The following is a 19591-nucleotide window of genomic DNA, read 5'->3' on the forward strand; positions in this document are numbered from 1 at the left end:
CATTATGAATGTGAGTGTAGGAATTTGAAATGTTAAAAGCATTGTCACAAAAGTGTGACAGGACGAGTGCCAATAGGATATAAGGTTTTGTAAACAGGGAGCTCATGGGAAAGTAACTTTTTTTCCAACAAGTTGCTGATATCAAATTATTAAATAAAATGAAGGACAAAATGTATATCATTAAAACAGAAACTGAATTGTGCTTTTGCCCTTGTCCAATTCTACCCCACCGTCTAACCTTGCTTCACCTGAACACTGCAATCTTTTTCAGCGATGCCGTGGGAGAGTGGCTACTTACAACAACAACAACTTGTATTTATATAGCACCTTTAACATAATAAAACTTCCCAAGGCGCTTCACAGGAGTAATTTAAGACAAAACGTTTGACACCGATCCACATAAGGAGAAATTAGGGCAGGTGACCAAAAGCTTGGTCAAAGAGTTCGGTTTTTAGGAGCGGCTTAAAGGAGGAAAGAGAGGTAGCGGGGCCTATAGGTTTAGGCAGGGAACTCCAGAGCTTAGGGCCCAGGCAACAGAAGGCACGGCCACCAAGGGTTGAGTGATTATAATCAGGGATGTTCAAGAGGGCAGAATTAGAGGATCGCAGATATCTCAGAGGGTTGTGGGGCTGAAGGAGATTACAGAGATAGGAAGGGGCGAGGCCATGGAGTGATTTGAAAAAAAGGATCAAGTTTTTGAAATCGAGGCACTGCTTAACCGGGAGCCAATGTCAGTCAGGGAGCATAGGGGGGTGATGGGTGAACGGAACTTGGTGCGAGTTAGGACACAGGCAGCCGAGTTTTGGATTACTTCCAGTTTATGTAGGGTGGAATGTGGGAGGCCAGCCAGGAGTGCATTGGAATAGTCAAGTCGATTTACACGTCAAATGATGAAAAGTTAGATCAAAGATTCTATTATATTTTCCCGATAACCTCTGAATTCAGATTCTGCAAACTACCAGGAGTTACCGACTCTGCTAAACTTTGGGGATTTTTTTATTCTCTCAGCTAAATATTCACTGTTGGGAAGAACTTGATAATATTGCGCTGTGCTAGTCACTTTGAAGGGACAGGAAAACTGCATATCTGAAATATCAGCAGCAAATGTTTATAAATGCACAGCAGGCCTGTCAGTGTCTGAAAAACAATCAAAGAATCATACAGCACAGAGGGAGACCATTCGCCCGGGCTGCTTGAAAGAGCTATCCAATTAGTCCCACTCCCCTGATCTTTCAACATAGCCCTGGACTTTCTTTCCCTGTTGAAGTATTGATCCAATTCCCATTTGAAGGTTACGATTGAATCTGCTTCCACCATCCATTCCGGCAGTGCATTCCAGATCATAAAAGAGCAAATAATGTTAAATTTCTGAGAAAAGACCTGCGCTCTTGAAGTTAACCAGACTCTACCACCCATTTCCTGTATCTTGCCAACAATTACTATTAATATGTAACAATTAGATTGGAGTCAGTGGAAAGAGTTTCCAGTCATGTGAACAGCACTCTATCCAATCAGCATTGCCGCTTCAGTAATTATAATCATAATCATAATCAACTTTATTTTCATTGTTAGTGCACAAGTGCAGTACAACGAAATGTAGGCTTGTGGCTCCCGAGAGTGTACATTTAGATTAAGACATTTAAACATTCAACATTCATTTGGCTTGTGATACATTAACATAAACATAACCACAATAAAGTGCATTGGCAGATGTGCAGGCTTTAGAGTTTATTTGTGGAGTTCAGTAGGATGACAGCCATGGGAAAGAAGCTGTTCCTAAATCTGCTCGTTCGGGTGAGAATGCATCTGTAGCGTCTCCCAGATGGCAGGAGGGTGAACAGACTGTGGCTGGGGTGGGTAGGGTATTTGAAGATGTTCCGTTACCTCTGTAAACAGAGTTTCTGGTATATGTGCTCTATGGTCAGTAGCCGGGTGCCGGTAATGCGTTGGGCAGTATTGACTACCCGCTGCAGGGCTTTCTGGTCATAGAAGCTACAGCTGCCATACCATACTGTGATGCAGTTCGTCAGGATGCTCTCTATTGTGCAGCAGTAAAAGTTAGAGAGGATCAGGGGTGACAGGTTACATCCCTTCAGCCTCCTTAGGAAATATAGGCGCTGCTGGGCCTTCTTCACCAGAGAGGAGGTATTGAGGGACCAGGAGAGGTCTTCCGTGATGTGGACTCTGAGGAACTTAAAGCTGTCCACCCTTTCCACCACAGCCCCATGGATGTGGATGGGGGTGTGACTTCCGCCTTTAGACTTCCTGAAGTCCACAATGATTTCTTTGGTTTTCTTGATGTTATGGGCCAGGTTGTTATCGGCGCACCACTTCACAAGATGCTGGACCTCCTCCCTGTCGGCTGACTCATCGTTGTTGGTGATCTGGCCTACTACCGTGGTATCATCCGCAAACTTGATGATGGTGTTGGAACCATGAACAGCCACACGGTCATGTTTGAAGAGAGAGTAGAGGAGGGGGCTCAGCACACATCCTTGTGGGGCCCCCGTGTTCAGGGTCGGGGGGGGGTGAGGTGTGGTTACCTAATTTGACAGACTGGGGCCTGTTTGTTAGGAAGTCCAGCGTCCAGTTGCAGAGGGAAGTGTTCAGGCCAAGAGTGTGGAGTTTGGTGGCCAGCTTGTTGGGGATGATAGTGTTGAATGCTGAGCTGTAGTCTATGAACAGCATTCTGATGTAGGTCTCTTTACCATCTAAGTGATTCAGTGCAGAGTGTAGAGCAGTTGTGATTGCATCCTCCGTTGATCTGTTTGCACGATAGGCAAACTGGTGTTGGTCAAGAGAGGTGGGAACACTGGCTTTGATGTGAGCCAGGACCAGTCTCTCGAAACACTTCATTATGATGGGTGAGTGCGACAGGTCGATAGTCATTCAGGCACGTCACAGCCGTTTGCTTTGGCACAGGAATAATGGTAGCGGTCTTGAAGCATGTAGGGACTACTGCCTGGGCCAATGACAGATTGAAGATGGTGGTGAAGACATCAGCCAGCTGATCAGCACATTCCTTGAGTACCCGTCCAGGGATGCTATCAGGTCCAGCAGCCTTTCGTGTGTTCACTCCGCGTAGAACACCCCTTACATCGGAGGTCAACAGAGTGAGCACCTGGTCTTCCGGGGGTGGCAAGTCTTTGGTAGCCAGCTCCCTGTTGTCCCTGTTGAAGTGAGCTTAGAAGTTGTTAAGCTCCTCCGGAAGGGAGGCATCGCTAACCAGTGGGCTGGTGTTTTTGCTCTTGTAGTCAGTGATGGACTGGATGCCTTGCCACATGCGCCGGGGGTCCGAGTTGTTGTGGAAATGATCCTCTATCCGCAGTGTCTGTTTCCTTTTGGCAGTCCTGATACCCTTTTTTAGGTTGGTCCTAGCTGCACTGTAAGCCGCCGTGTCGCCAGATTTAAATGCTGCATCGCGTGCTTTCAATAGCAAGCGGACCTCTCCGTTCATCCGAGGTTTCTGGTTGGGGTATGTCCTGATATTTTTATGGGTTGTGACGACCTCGACGCAACTGTTAATGTAGAATAGCACTGTGGATGCGTATTCCTCGATGTCATTATGGGCAAACATGCCCCAATTAGTGCGTTCGAACCAATCCTGAAGCTCCGAGACTGCCCCCTCTGGCCATACTTTCACTGATCTCACTGATGTTCTCACTCTTTTGATGAGTGGTTTGTATGCCGGGGCTAGAAACAGGGAGAGGTGGTCAGACTTCCCAAGGTGGGAGCAGGGAATGGCCTTATAAGCATCTACAATGCTCGTGTAGACTTGATCCAGTGTGTTCTCCCCTCTTGTGGGGCAGGAAACATTCTGGTGGAATTTCGGTAGTACAGATTTTAGGTTTATGTGATTGAAGTCCCCCGTGACAATAAGAGCTCCATTTGGGAATGCCTCAACTGATCTGTTCTGTAGACCAGGAAGAGCGGGTCAGTCACCGAGTGTAACAGGGACTGGCGCTGCTCTCTCAGGATGTTGACACTGCCACTTACCGCGGTAGCTGTTTGCTTATTTATATCTGCGGGGGAGGATCAGTTTCTCCTAATATTTCTTTTACTGATTAGCAAAATATGATAGCAAGCGATTGTCATAGAAAATCGGCATACGATACAAGAGATTACGTTATCACTTTAGAAATGTATATATTGTGTCGAGTTTGAATGTTTCTCTTTACTTGCTCCTTAATGTGAATTTGTTTCCTCAGTTGAGCCTCAGGATTTGACTATATATACAGAAAACAGTCGGATAAATGTGACCGTCGGAGGCAACTTTAGGTCAGTGGATTGGTGCAACTGAGTCTATATCTAGAGGCTATAGAACACGGGCTGAGTTATTCCTCCTGAGCGGATCGCTCCTGCTGAAGTCAGTGACAGCTTCGGACAGTGGAGATTAGACTGTTACCATGATTCCAAACATCGGGACTCAAGCAACAGCAACCATCACTCTGCATGTACTCGGTAAGTGAAAGCTTCACAAGCTATTTTAATGGAATTCATGTCACAAGTCACCAGGAATATCAGCAGCTTCCGAGTAAAACTAAAATACAGTAAACTCTACAACCAGTCTCACAGTCACCGTGCCGCATCCAATCTAGATAATAAGCTGTTTGCAATTGATTGGTTTGTTTGATATCGAAGCGCTGATTAAATTAACCGAATCGTGAACATTCTTATCCTGCAATATTACATTAGCAGGAATGAAATGAGATCTCTGTGAACCCACAGTATTGCCCACCAAAATCTGTTCTTGCACGCAATAAGAAAGTGCTGTAAATGCACAGTGGATCAATCAGCACCTTGAATAAAACCAGGCAGCGACGTTTCACTTGGCGTTGTTGCAATGCTGTGGACATATTTTGTGAATAAACGGTTATTTGGCCTATTTGGAAATAAACCGATGCAAATTCAAATATGGATTGTGCAACATTTTGCTGCAGATATTTTAATGCCTAATGATGTTAAAAGCGGAATGGAGAATCACAGTGGAGCTTTCATAAAGCAACTCATGTGTGATGCGCTATCAATTACTCATAAAAGACTGAGAGCTAAGAGAGTAACTAAAGGCTTTTATTAACAAAAGAATGAAGGTCTGCCTCGAGTGGTCGACCGGTCCAGAATACAAAGGGGCTGGGGAGCAGTCACCTTTATACTAGGACTTGTGGGAGGAGTCAGCCGAGGCATGTCCAGGCATGTACACAGTGGAATGCAAACAGTGGTTTACCACAATCTGCAAGTCACTTCCCGTGTATGGCTGATGAAAATATCTCTAATTGTTCTGTGGATCCTGAGAAATTTCTGGGCAGCGAATCACATAAATTCCATTGCAGCCATAATAATCTCGCTGTCTCATCAAGGATGCATAATAGTCACCCGATTTTCATCAATACGCAGTTCATCCAATAACTTCCTTACCAGACAGTTGTGAGAATGTGGGAGTCGCTACCAAAAGGAGTAGTTGAGGTGAATAGCATAGTTACATTTAAGAAGAAGCTAGATAGCCATATGAGGGAGAAAGGGATAGAAGGATATGTTGAGGGGGTGAGATGAAGAAGGGTGGGAAGAGGCTCATGTGGAGCCTAAAGAGCGGCATTTACCAGTTGGGCCGAATGGCCTGTTTCTGTGCTGTACATTCGATGTTATTTACATATTTAAGATGTAACGTTCTTTTGTTGCCACCGATTGGCTGATTGTACCGAATTATTGATTTCCAGCCTGACTTTCTTTCTCACAGCTGTAGTGGAACAAACGGGGACAGTGAGCAGGGCCACTTGGCATTGGACAAATGCAAACCACAATATATGAATATGGTTCTTTTAGCATTGGGCACCTGGTCCGACAAAATTATACGCCCTTCTTAATATATGATCTATTGCTGTTCTATTTTGGGTGCCTGCTTTATTGTAACCAATGCTCGATAAATACTTAGCGCAAAGTTCAGGATGTTTGCAGGGCATTTTCCTCATGTACAATGAGTGAATTCTGAGTTGACATGGCGCTGCACCTTCGTCTTTCTGCTTTGTTTGAAATATGCAATGGCCCGCAATTTGCGGTCAGAGGCGATTCAAAGGCGATTGCAGCTGGCCCCGAAGAAACTTCCTACAGGGATCTGGAAAAGTCTGTGGTGAGGTCTTTACCTTTCCCGACGTGCAATTGTGTGCAGATTTGGTCTTCTTACCTAAGGAAGGACATAATGGCCATGGACGGAGTGCAACGAAGGTTCACTAAACTGATTCCTGGGTTGGGGGCATTGCCCTATGAGAAGAGATTGAGTAGTCTAGGCCTATATTCTCTAGAGTTTAGAAGAATGAGAGGTGATTTCATTGAAACATACAACATTCTTACAGGGCTTGACAGGGTAGATACAGAGAGGAAGTTTCTCCTGGCTGGGGAGTCTAGAACCAGGGGTCACAGTCTCAGAATAAGGGGTCGGCCATTTAGGACTGAGATCAGGAGAAATTTCTTTGCTCAGAGGGCGGTGAATCTTTGGAATTCTTTACCTCAGAGGGCTGTGGAAGCTCAGTCGTTGAATGTTTTGAAGACAGAGATCGATAAATTTGTGAATATTAACAGAATCAAGGGATATGGGGATAGTTCAGGAAAGTGGAGATGACGCAGAAGATCAGCCATGACCTTATGGAATGGTGGAACAGGCTCGAAGGGCCAAATGGCCTACTCCTGCTGCTACGTGCTATGTTCTTATGTTATGTAATTCATTGTAGCTCTGTGTAATGGGCATCCCCATTGCGGAGCTGCTGTGACTTCAACAAGCTGTCTAAACAGGCAATCGCATTGAAGAATCCTCACAGACCACATACCAGAAAATGAAAAGCAACTTTTATCCACACCTTTAAAATATGTGACAGAGAGCGAAATAAAGAGTGCGACTTTTACATTGAGATAATATAGAGATTGAAATATTATGAACAAACTTAAAAAATCATCTACAGTTTGATAAAAAACAATTTTTAACCTAATGGAGAAATTTGACTGTCTACAAATGAAAAAATTTAGTTATCAGGGCTAGAGCGGTTGTTTAGCAATCACTGTGCTGTTAAAACCCCAATTGCACATTTTCCAACCATGCTTAAGAGTTAGTGGAGTAGTTAAAAGGGATATTAGCGCAGAAGATACAAATTTTCGGCAGTTGCCCTGATTTCCGGATATGGGGGGTGTGTGGTCCACAGTGCAGCCAGTGTCGGACAGTGAATGATTGACTGCAACTTCAGGATTTCTGCATTTAGTTGCGCATGTGTTAAATCCAGAATTCGCAGTCAGATTCAGAGGGTTAATGATGGCGAACGATGACAGTTCTCCATCATAACCAATCAAAAATTCCAGGTGAATATCTTTCTTTTGAACAACAGATGAATTACACCATTTAATGTGCAATGTATTTTACCTGTACTAGGGTGAAACTATGTTCAACCAGGCCTGTGCCTTTAAGCCTGCAACGCTTTGTTGCCATTGATTAGCGAACCAGAGTTTAACGTAAAAGTAATTGTTGTTGGTGAGGGAAGCAAGCCTGCAGATGGGTGAATGGTTTTGAATCTCCCAATCCAGCTCACAAGAACCTAGAATTAAATGACTACCTGTCTTTCTCTCTTTATATACACTTTGTATACTTTGAGACTTATTCAAACCGTTTATTTATGGATGATAAATTATGTCGAGACTGTTTCTGTCTGTCTGTCTGTTTTGTCTGACTGTCTGTCTGCCTATCTATCAATCTGCCTACATGCCTACATGTTTAACTATCTACCTCATCTCATTCACAGGATGTGGGCTTCGTTTGCAAGGCCAGCATTTATTGCCCATCCCTAATTGCTCTTGAGAAGGTGGTGGTGAGCAATCTTCTTGAACAGTCCATTTGTTGAAGGTGCTCCCACAGTGCTGTTTGGGAAGGCGTTCCAGCATTTTGACCCAGCGATGGTGAAGGAGCGGCGATATATTTCCAAGTCAGGAGTTCGACTTCGATTGGAGCTTGGGGGTGTTGGTTTTGTTATACAGCTGTTGCCCTTGTCCTTCTAGCTGGTAGAGGTCGCGGCATTGGGTTGTGCTGTCGAAGAAGCCTTGGCGAGTTTCTGCAGTGCATCTTGTAGATGGTACACACTGCAGCCACGGTGCGCTGGTGGTGGAGGGAGTGAATGTTTCAGGCGGTGGATGGGGTGCCAATCAAGCTGCTGCTTTCTCCTGGATGGTGTCGAGTATCTTGATTGTTGTTGGGGCTCCACTCAGTGGAGAGTATTCCATCACACGCCTGACTTGTGCATTGATGATGGTGGAATGGCTTTGGGCAGGCAGCCGGTGAGTCACTGGCTGCCGAATACCCAAGATCTCCGACCTGCTCTTGTAGCCACAATATTCATCTGGCTGGTCCAGTTAAGTTTCTGGTCAATGGTGACCCCCAGGATGTTAATGGTGAGGGATTGGGCGATGGTAATGCCGTTGAATGTTAAAGGGAGGTGGTTAGATTCTCTGTTTTGGGGGATGGTCATTGCTTGGCACTTATGTTGTGTGAATATTAATTGTCACTCATCAGGCCAGGCCTAAATGTAGTCCAGTTCTTGCTGCATGCTGGCATGAACTGCTACGTTATCTGAGGAATTGTGAATGGAACTGAACACTGCACAATCATCAGCGAACATTCACACTTCATACCTAATGATGGAGAGAAGGTCATTGATGCAGCAGCTGAAGATGGTTGGGCCAAGGATATTGCCCTGAATATCTGCTGCAGCAATCTCCTGTGGCTACGATTATTGGCCTCCTTCAACCTTCTTCCATCGTGCTAGGTATGACTCAAGCCAACTTAGCATTTTCACCCGATTACCATTGACTTCAATTTTACGAGGGATCCTTGATGCCACACTCAGTCAAATAGAGTCGTGATATCAACAGCAATCACTCTCACCTCACCTCTGCAATTCAAATCTTTTGTCCGTGTTTAGACCAAGGCAGTACAGAGGTCTTGAGCCAAGTGGCACTGGCGGAATACAAACTGTGCATGATTGAGCAGGTTATTGGTGAGTAAGTGCCACTTGATAGCACTGTTGATGAACAATTCCACCACTTTGCTGATGATTGAGAGTAAACTGATGGGATGGTAATTGACCGGATTAGATTTGTCCTGCTTTTTGTGGACAGGGCATACCTGGTCAATTTTCCATTTTGTCAGGTTGATGCCAGTTTTGTAGCTGTACAGGAACAGCTTGGCTAGAGCTGCGGCCAGTTCTGCAACACAAGTCTTCAGCACTGTAGCTGGGATGTTGACAGGGCTCATAGACTTCGCTGTATCCAGTGCGCTCAGCCATTTTTTGATATTACATATTGTCTGTTTATTCTCTCTCTTGCTCGCTTTCTGGCCTAGACATTCAGTTGCGTTCGCCAGCCGCTAACGCCATAAGAGGGGTAGATTTGCAACGCAAGGCACTTAGCGCCCGGGCGCAGAATGATCTGCGCCTACGCCCAACTTCAGTTGACATTTAGCACCGGCGCAAAGTGTTTGCGCCCGCTCAGCTGCGCGTGCAGCTTATGACGTCATTTCGTCGTGCAACGCTGTTTGTGCGACCCAAACCGGAAATTCAGTGGCGCCCGGCCAATGTGGGCGTGGTGCTGTTAAGAACTGTGAAGTGGAACGCAACAGAGGCCCTGTGGTCCTCGGGGAGCGCTAATTAAAGGGCCCTTACACTGACCTATAAAGCCCAGCCATTTTGCTGCAATGACTTCAGTGCTTTGGATTTCTGGACAGAGACCAAGGAACAGAGCTTACTGATTTGGGACAACATAGGAGAGGTATTTTTGGCTTCTGGCCAGAGCTTGGAAATTTGAATCATTGTGATTTCACTGTTTGCAAATTTATTATGGGGGCTGTATGGGGTTCCAACCCTCAGTTCCAGCATTATGTGCGAAGGGCTCGCAGACGCTGTGTGAGAGGGCCAGCCATGCCTAGACGCAGAGGGGCCATCAGGCATCGGCAATGTAGGCCTTACCCACTCAGGGAATACCGGCAGCAGGTGTCCTATCTCACCATGAATGCCGCGCATTGTGTTAAGAGGCTGCGCTTCAGAAGGGAGGTGGTTGCAGAGATCTGCCAGCTGCTTCACAGAGATCTGCGTCCACAGCTGATGTGCAGGACGTCTCTCTCGGTGGAAGTGAAGGTCACAGTGGCTCTGAACATCTATGCAAGCGGCTCCTTCCAAGCCGCTGCTGGGGACATAGCAAACATCTCCCAGTTTGCCGTGCATCGCTGCATCCGGCAGGTCACCAATGCCCTTTTCGTGAGGAGACATCAATTCATCTCCTTCCCCATGGCCCTAGAGAGGCAGGGGCAGCATGCAGTCGGATTTGGCAGGATCGCGGACTTCCCCATGGTGCAGGGCGCCATTGACTGCACGCATGTGGCTATGCGGGCACCTATCGACAATGCCAAGAATTACCGCAACCGGAAGGGCTACCATTCCCTCAATGTACAGCTGGTGTGTGACCACAGGCAGCGCATCCTAGCTGTCAATGCCCTCTTTCCAGGAAGCAGCCACGATGCATTTATCCTGCGCCAGACTACTGTGGCTGACATGTTCGAGGCACAGCCTCCACCAAGGGGATGGCTTATTGGGGACAAGGGCTACCCTTTGTGTACATGGCTCATGACCCCGCTCTGCGTGCCCAGGACCCCTGCGGAGGAGGCATACAACGAAAGCCATCAAGCCACAAGGAACATCATAGAGCAAACAATTGGCGTCCTCAAGCAACGGTTCCGCTGCCTGGATCGCTCCGGCGGATCTCTACAGTATTCACCGGATAGAGTCTCCCAGTTCATCGTCATTTGCTGAATGCTGCTCAACCTGGCTATCCGCAGGACTCAGGCACTGCCACCTCACGTTGGACCACCACCTCAGGAGGATGAGCAGGAGGACCATGAGGAGGAGGAGGAGGAGGAGGAGGAGTACCAGCCCAGGAGGGAGCCACAAGGTCCAAGGGCCGTCCGCCGGCGGCTTATTGAACGATACTTCTAGGCCCCCTGTCAGGGAATGGCTTGTGGCAATGAACGCACCTGAATGCAGCCGCTCTGCAAGCCCTCAGCCGCTTAACGCAACAACCACTGGAAACATGACACCTGGACAAGCTGAATAAACAAAAAGCTTTATTTAACAAACTCAGGGCCCTTCCCACATGAAACAGAAAAACAGACAAGACCCCCAAGAAACAGTCACAAAAATATCTCACTCCCACAACCTGGGGAGGAATAACAAAACTTGCCCATCCAATTGGCCTTCATCCTCGGCCTTACCAAAATAAGCCCCCCCCCCACAACACAAACACCCCCATATAAAAAAAACCGTTGCCACCACACTCTACTGGGTGTGCCGAGAGGGCGAGTCCTTGTGCAGCCTTGTGCGGCCCCTGCCTGACCTGTTGCTCCACCTCAACCTGGGCCCTGTGGGTGTTGCAAGGCTGGGGGAAGGCTCCTGAGGGGCAGAATGCGTGACGGCAGATGCCCTTGGGGGTCGGCCTAGGCGAGGACCGGCCCTGGAGGGGCCGGCTGCTGACTGCTGCAGCTGTGGCTGGGCAGCATCAGTCTCTGCAGCAGCTCGTCGCACCTTGGCTGGGGGAGTTGCAGTGGCAGCTGCAGCAATGGGGGCAAGCTGGCTGATGCCAGGCGCTCGCTGGTCGCCAGAGACACTGGCACTCGGCCGGGCTGGCAGTGCAGCAAGCGCAGCAATCTGGTGGAGGCCGGACCGCTGTGCTGCAGCAGGGCGGCGGGTGCCCTGGCGATGCTTCCACGACACAGCGAGTGTGGCAGAAGTGAGTGCCCGAACTGCCCTGGTCTGTGCCCGCATCAGATCAGTGAGTGTCTGCACGGCACCACTCATGAACTCGTGACTCACGTCCTGCGCTGCCACGAGTTGCTGGACACCCCTGTCCTGTGCTGCCATGAGTTGTTCGACACCCCTGGCCTGTGCTGCCGCGAGTTGTTCGACACCCCTGGCCTGTGAGTCCCCGAAAGCGGCCACACTATGAGCCAGGGACTCAATGGCCTGAGTCAACTGTCCCACAACCCCCATGAACTCCTTGTGGCGGCGCTCAGAATCCGTGGACATTTCATCTAGGAGGCGCACCTCCTGGGCGAGGACCGTCTCCAGACTGGAGGCCGGACTCTCCCTTTGGGGAGAAGGCTGCCGTTCTGCCCGACCCTTCCCACGTGCCTGGACGCCACTGGGCCCAGGAACTGGCCTCCCCTGCAACACTTGCCCCCTCTGGGGAGAAGGCCGCCGTTCTGCCCGACCCTTCCCACGTGCCTGGACGCCACTGGGCCCAGGAACTACACCCCCCTGCAGCACTTCCCCCTGGCTCTCCTCCAGGCAAGACGTCTCCCCTCCATTGCCATCCCCTGGCGCAGATGAGGCTTCGCCCGATGTGCCGCCTTCCTGTTGGTCCTCATCATCCTCCTCTTCCGAGGGACTGCCACTCTCAGCTTCAAGGACCTCCTCCTCACCAGCTGAAAGCATGAAGGCACAAGAGTAGCTTTAGAGTGAGGACAGGGCGTCAGCGAGGGAGGCATGAGTGGTGGCATTCAGCGCATTGGTCGGACAGTGGCAAAGGATGTAGATCTGATGTGCTAGGGGAACGAGAGAGGTCCAAACGGTCATGTCCATACCATTGGGTCGCAGCACAGGGTTGGCATCTCCAATGGCAACAGGGCCAGTCACCCGGCCACGCATGAGTCGAGCCACGCTCTCCTCCAGCTCACTGAGCTCCTGGAACTGGGCACGGCCTCCCCCAGTGACATTCTGGCTCTTCAAATTCTGGGCCATCTTGGCCTGCAAGAGAAAGGACGGCCTCTAAGTACATTGTGGTGGCCTGTTGTTGTGTGCACTGCCTCCAATGGTGGAATAGCTTGGCCAGTGTGGTGGCCTGTTGTTGTGTGCACTGCCTCCCATGGTCGAATAGCTTGGCCAGTGTGGTGGCCTGTTGTTGTGTGCACTGCCTCCCATGGTCGAATAGCTTGGCCAGTGTGGTGGCCTGTTGTTGTGTGCACTGCCTCCCATGGTCGAATAGCTTGGCCAGTGTGTTAAGTGCAGAAAGTGCTATTGAGGATCATGCCAGTGCCATAGCTGCGGGAGGAGGGCTGGCCATTAGGCCTTTGAGGTCCCTTTGCCCATAATGTGAGGTGCACATGCAAGGATGAGGAGGACACTGGAAAGGGTACTCACCTTGACCATCCGAGTGAGGTCGTTGTACTTCTTGCGGCATTGGTCACCAGTCCTGGGGACATCGCTGTTGACTGACACCCTGTGGGCGATTTTCCTCCAGGCTCTCCTGTACTGCCTCCTGGGAGCCTTCTTGCCACTGTCCGGGCACAAGATCTCTTTGTACCTTTCCAACCCCCTAACCAGCACCCTCAAAGCATGCTGGGAGAAGTGCTGCGCTCGTTCACGGGCCTTCTCCATGGCTTCAGGCGCTATTTGCGTCCACCAGCAGTGTTCAGGCCTAGCTGCAGGGCTCCACTATCCAGGGCGTGGCTGCAGACCAAGTCGACCCTTCCCCCTTTAAGAGCTGGCCGGCGTCAGGGTGTCTGCTGTCAATCAAAACATGACCGCACCTGCGCTGCGCCCGGCCTCGGCATTATCAGTCCGCACCGCCGGCTTAGCGCCTAAAGATAGGAGTGCAACGCCAGTTTCAGTGCTCACCCAAACTCTTGGCCAAATCTACTGAATTTCGGCGAACTGACCTGCACTTTCCAGCGGGCGCTAACTTTAGCGAACGCCCGACTTTACCGCCCCAAAAGTGGCTATACTGAATTTCTAGGCCCAAGTTTCTTCATTTCTTCGACCGTGGCTCAGCCCCATAACATTCATTGCTTATCTCTGCTCTGCCTCTCATAGTTGAATGCGCCCCTTGTCTCAAGTTTTCAGAGTACTGCATGCAGTACTCGAGGAGTGCTCTGACCAGAGCACTGTACCATGTGGCATGTCCTTTTCTGATTTGTACTGCATTGTTTTGTGTATAAGGGTCAGCATTCTCTTAGCATTGTGATTGCTGATCTTCAATGATTAGAGCTCCAGGTCTACTAGGATTCCAAGATCTGTTTTAAATACATCATTATCAATTTTCAGCAGCGTTCATGCAGTACATATATCAACCATTAGATGATTTCCTACGTTCAGTACTTTTAACTTGCATTTATATTCTATTTTAAAGCACCCCACTTTAATAAGCAAGAGGGTTTGAGTACAGGAACAAGGATGTCTTCCTGCAGTTGTACAGGGCATTGGTGAGACCACATCTTGAGCATTGTGTGCAGTTTTGGTCGCCTTATCTGAGGAAGTAGGTTCTTGCCATGGAGGGAGTTCAGCGAAGATTCACCAGGCTGATACCTGGGATGGCAGGAATGATGTATGAGGAGAGATTGGGTCGATTGGGCTTGTACTCGTTGGAGTTTAGAAGAATGAGAGGGGATCTCAATGAAACTTATAAAATTCTGACAGGACTAGACAGACTAGATGCAGGAAGGATGTTCCCGATGGTCGGGGTGTCCAAAACCAGGGTCACAGTCTAGGATAAGGGGTAGGCCATTTAGGACAGAAATGCAGAGGAATTTCTTCACCCAGAGAGTGGTGAACCTGTGGAATTCTCTAACACAGAAGGCAGTAGAGGCCAATTAATTAAATATATTCAAGAAGGAGTTGGATATATTTCTTAAGGCTAAAGGAATCAAGGGGTATGGGGAGAAAGTAGGGACTGGGTACTGAATTTGGATGATCAGCCATGATTGCATTGAATGGCGGAGCAGTATCGAAGGGCCGAATGGCCTACTCCTGCTCCTCTCTTCTATAAGAATGTCAAGGCCTTGCAGAAGTTGCTGAGGAGATTAAGCAGAATGTTACCAGTGATGAGTGACTTCACTTATGGGGAGAGACTAGAGAAGTTGAGATTGTTCTCCTTCGGGCGGAAAAGGTTAACAGGAAGTTTAACAGAGATTTCATAATTATCAGGGGCTTTGATCGGGTTGATGGGGAGAAACTGCTTCCACTGGCAGGTGGGTCTGTAACTCCAGGACACAGATTTAAGATAATTGGCGAATGAACTGGCGGTGATGAGAATTATTCTTACACAGAGAGTTTTAATGATCTGGAATGCGCAGGCTTAAAGGGTGGTTAAAGCAGTTTCAATAGCAATTTTCAAAAGTCCTTGGAAAGGGATGCAAAATGGGCAGTATTGCATCTGGCGTCTGTTATTTGTCCCTTACAATAATCCGTTCTATTGACTTCAATTTCAGATGGGCATACATGTAGCGAGGGATGTGATACCGCCCGTTGTGCATTTGCACCCAATTTGAATTTTATCCTCCTGATGTTTACATGTGAAATTACTTAATTAGCGTTTTGTTACAGCTTATGTAGAAAATGATGCAACCGCCTTTCCCTTTTAATTGTATTTATAGATCCAGTTTCTAAAGTCACTATCAACCAACAATTCAAACCCAGTAGAAAACATCGATATCATTATACTGACTTGTCATGCTTCGGGCTTTGTACAGTCACGGATTTGGTTTCAGGTTAACCAAGCTCTCCAGGACAATGACAGAATAATAACATCTCCGGACAATATTACACTGACTATAATCAGAGTTAACAGAAACGATTCAGGAACATATAAATGTAATGCCAGCAATAATTATAGCAGCGATTCTGGATATACCATCCTGCAAACTAATTGTAATTATGCTGGGTGCCAAAAGGATTAGTTTGTATTATATATTAGTGATTATTTTAGTTATACAAAAGCTACATGTTCTTGAATTTCTTGCAGATGGACCAGAAATGTTCATTATTACCCTGTTTGGGTACAAATTGAGAAAGCTCTTACATTGTATTGTTCTCCCCTAACAGTCCCAGCTGATCTATTTGAATGGTAGAATGTGACTAGTCTGTTAAAGATAGGACAACATTGACTGAATAACATACAATCATGGTGAGAAATATATTGTCAGGTTAATAATATCATAAACAAATTGTAGGAAATTTGCTGATGATACAAAGAAAGTTGTGAGGAGAACACAAAGTGTCTGAAAAGAGATATAGATAGGTTAAGTGAGAGGGCAAAAATTTGGCAGATGGAATATAACATGGGAAATTGTGAGGTTATCCACTTTGGTAGGAAATATGAAAAAGCAAAGTATTATTTAAATGGAGGGAGACTGTAAAATGCTGTGGTTCAGAGGGATCTGGGTGTTCTCGTTCATGAAACACAAAAAATTACCATGCAGGTACAGCAAGTAATTAAGAAGGCAAATGGAATGTTGGTCCTTATTTCAAGGGGGATGGATTACAAAAGTAGAGAAGTCTTGCTGCAAATGTACAGGGCGTTGGTGAGACCACACCTGGAGTACTGCATAGAGTTTTGGATTCCTTATTTAAGGAAGGATATACTTGTATTTGAGGGAGTCCAGAGAAGGTTTACTAAGATGATTCCTAAGATGAAGGGGTAGACATATCAGGAAAGGTTGAGCAGATTGGGCCTATACTCATTGAAGTTTAGATGAATGAGAGGTGATCTTTAAGCAGCCCGCTTGATTGGCAACCCATCCACAACGTAAACATTTACTCGCCCCACCACTGGCACACCACGGCTGCAGTGTGTACCATCTACAAGATGCTCTGCAGCAACTCGGCAAGGCTTCTTCAGCAGCACCTCCCAAACCCGTGACCTCTTCCACCTGGAAGGACAAGGGCAGCAGGCGCATGGGAACACTACCACCTCCAACTACCCCTCAATTTCACACACACCATCCTGACTTAGAATTATATCACCGATCCTTCATTGTAGCTGGGTCAAAATCCTGGAACTCCCTACCTAACAGCACTGCATGAACATTAAGTTATCAACTCCTCTTTTGTGTTTCTAGCATGAAGCCAAGGTTTGTACAACTTTTAATGGTTTACAGACCAGTGACAACAGTCTTTCCCTAGTTACAATCCTTTGCAATGTTAGGCACTTCTATAGTATCTTCTCTTAAACTTCGCAGTTGCATTGAAAACGATTAAATTTTTGAAACCTCGTCTCATTTATATCCTCTCATCGCTGGCATCCTAGTGAATGCCAAAACTACACACAATACTCTACCTATGGCCTGATGGATGTATTGTGCAGACTCATCATCACCTAGATGATTTTTGTATTCAATACACCCATATACACAAAAGCCAGAATTCTATTTGTCCTTTTTGCGGAGTTGCCAGTTGTAGTCCTGCTTTTAAGAATCGCGCAGTTGCAACCCAACATCACTCAGTTCCTGAATCTCATCAAGAATCTACCATTTATCGCCGATTTTCCATTCAATTATTGGAACGGATAATCAGTAATGGTGTGTAACAGGCGGTCGCTTCCCAATTACCAGTTTTTACAATTAGCAAGTGCTCTAGTGGGTAACTATAAATGTATGGTGGGATGAATGGCTTAGTACCTGAACCAGCTTGTCGACAATGGAGTTGCACAGAGTTTTATTTAAAAGTGATAAAATTAATAATGTAGGTTTCAACCATTGGCCTGTTTTATTTTTTGCAGCAATTGAAACTTGAAACCAGTCAAACGCTATGCAAATAAAATCTGAAATATATATTTCTCTTGTGATTACATATTGGTACCGAATTGCAATTTACTCTGGCGTGTGATAGTAACGTTCATTATTTTGTCTGTTTGCATTTTTCAGATCAAACCAATGGCGACAATAATATAATCAGTGGCGCCATAACAGGGATAGTGATTGCTGCTCTTATGGAGTGTTTGATCAGCGGGATCACTGCATGGTTGGTCAAAAGGAAAGCAACCGGATAAATATAGTACACAGCTTTTACCTGCATCTTTAATCGTTTTGTCCAAAGCCCGGTAGATTGAATTAAAGTAGGTTTGAAAAAAGTTGTTTCTAAATATCACACTTCAAATGTATGTAGTGATAAGGCATGTTTCCACTTTTAATATCAATTGATGTTGTTTTCGGATTGATTGGAATCTGTCTCTGCAAAAGTCTCATGCTGTAATTACACCCTCCCTCCACCATTGATGTTGAAGTGCCTGAGTTTTGCGTCTCTCAAGTACTCAAGCTGCAGTACAAAGGAACATTTAGGCTTCCACCAACTTTCATCTGCTTCCCAAATAGACCCAAGTTTTAATATTTGACTATAAACAATAATATACATGATAGGTTAAAATAAGGACACACGGTTAGACTTTGTACTGGTAACATGAATAATAACTCCATGTCCTGATCAAATTATTTGCTCTAGCGGGCTTGACGTGAAGTATTGATTCCTGACGTGGAGATCAACTTGTATGCATGTAATTTCTTGTTTCCGGTCAGAAAAACAGTTATCATTAATAATTGGTTCTGAATAATTAGAATTTCTGTTGCAGATCATATTTAATGAATGATTGCAATAAAATGTCATCCTGAAAGTTCACATTTTGGTCTGTTACACAACATTTATTTAGGATGAATGATCGAATGCAGGGGCAAAATGCTGCAAACATTAATTCAACCGTAAACAGTAAGTGAAATACTTCAGCATTTCAAGCTGCTGTGCCAATGTAGGTTTTAACAGTTCTTCTTGATTTCAAAGTAATTTAACTAAACACATATAAAGATTTTGAAGCATTATGCTTGAACCTAATGAAGACAAGTTAATGCAACGACCCCTGTTGCGTGCTTTGCTAATGAATTAATTACATAGCATGCTTAATGCTAGTTTGGAAAAAATACATAGGATTACATTACTAGAATATACAAGACAGAAACCGGCCATTCGGCCCAACCAGTCCCTGCTGGCGTTTATGCTCCACTCGAGCTTCCTCCCAGCCTTCCTCATCTAACTCAATCAGCATAACTCACTATTCCCTTCTCGCTCATATGTTTCTGTAGCATCCCCTTAAAAGACATAAGCACGTGTTTAGCACAACGTTCTGTTTAGCAAAGCTCTTTCAACGCATGACTAAGATGAGAATGGTGAAAGGAAACAAACCTATATGCAAATTACATCTTAATGAAAATCCTTTAAGTTCCAATCTCTGTTCCTGGCTCCATTTTCATGTGATGGTCTCAGCATGCAGAGACTTATATATTCCTTATACCAGCTGAGGAGCTCATAGAATTTTATAAACACACACAATGGAGAAAATGATGAAAATTATCGTGGAGTTAAACTTTATTTTGTTTTCACATTAGGTGTTCCATTTGTAATGCTCGACTAACACTAAAATTATGTATAAGGGGTGATATCTGGATTTAAATGGAGAAATGCAAAAAGTGATTCCGACTTTCATTCACTCATTTTAATTCACCGCTCCAAGTCAAAATTCCTCCAAATAATTGGTGGGCTCCAACTGTACCATTTTATCATAAAATAGAATTTATGTCCCAGCAGCCTTTAATTTGATAAGCACATAATCCACATAAAAGCAGTAAAAGAAGAATATTAAATAAAGTTTCAACTTCTTACAATGTCTTATTCCATTTGCATCTAGAATTGTTCATTGATTTAGGAATGATGTCAATTGATTGAAGAGGTTGGTGAGGAGGTTTGATACAATGGTA

At 46.1% G+C, this 19591-nt stretch overlaps 1 pseudogene; it reads left to right on the forward strand.

Annotated features, from left to right (window-relative positions):
- LOC147109899 (basement membrane-specific heparan sulfate proteoglycan core protein-like) overlaps nucleotides 1-19591 on the forward strand; it is a 193291-nt pseudogene that overhangs the window by 35601 nt on the left and 138099 nt on the right.

This window comes from Somniosus microcephalus, chromosome 12, assembly GCF_052327205.1.
Source record: "Somniosus microcephalus isolate GS21.2 chromosome 12, FLI_Smic_1.0, whole genome shotgun sequence".
Lineage (NCBI taxonomy): Eukaryota > Metazoa > Chordata > Chondrichthyes > Squaliformes > Somniosidae > Somniosus > Somniosus microcephalus.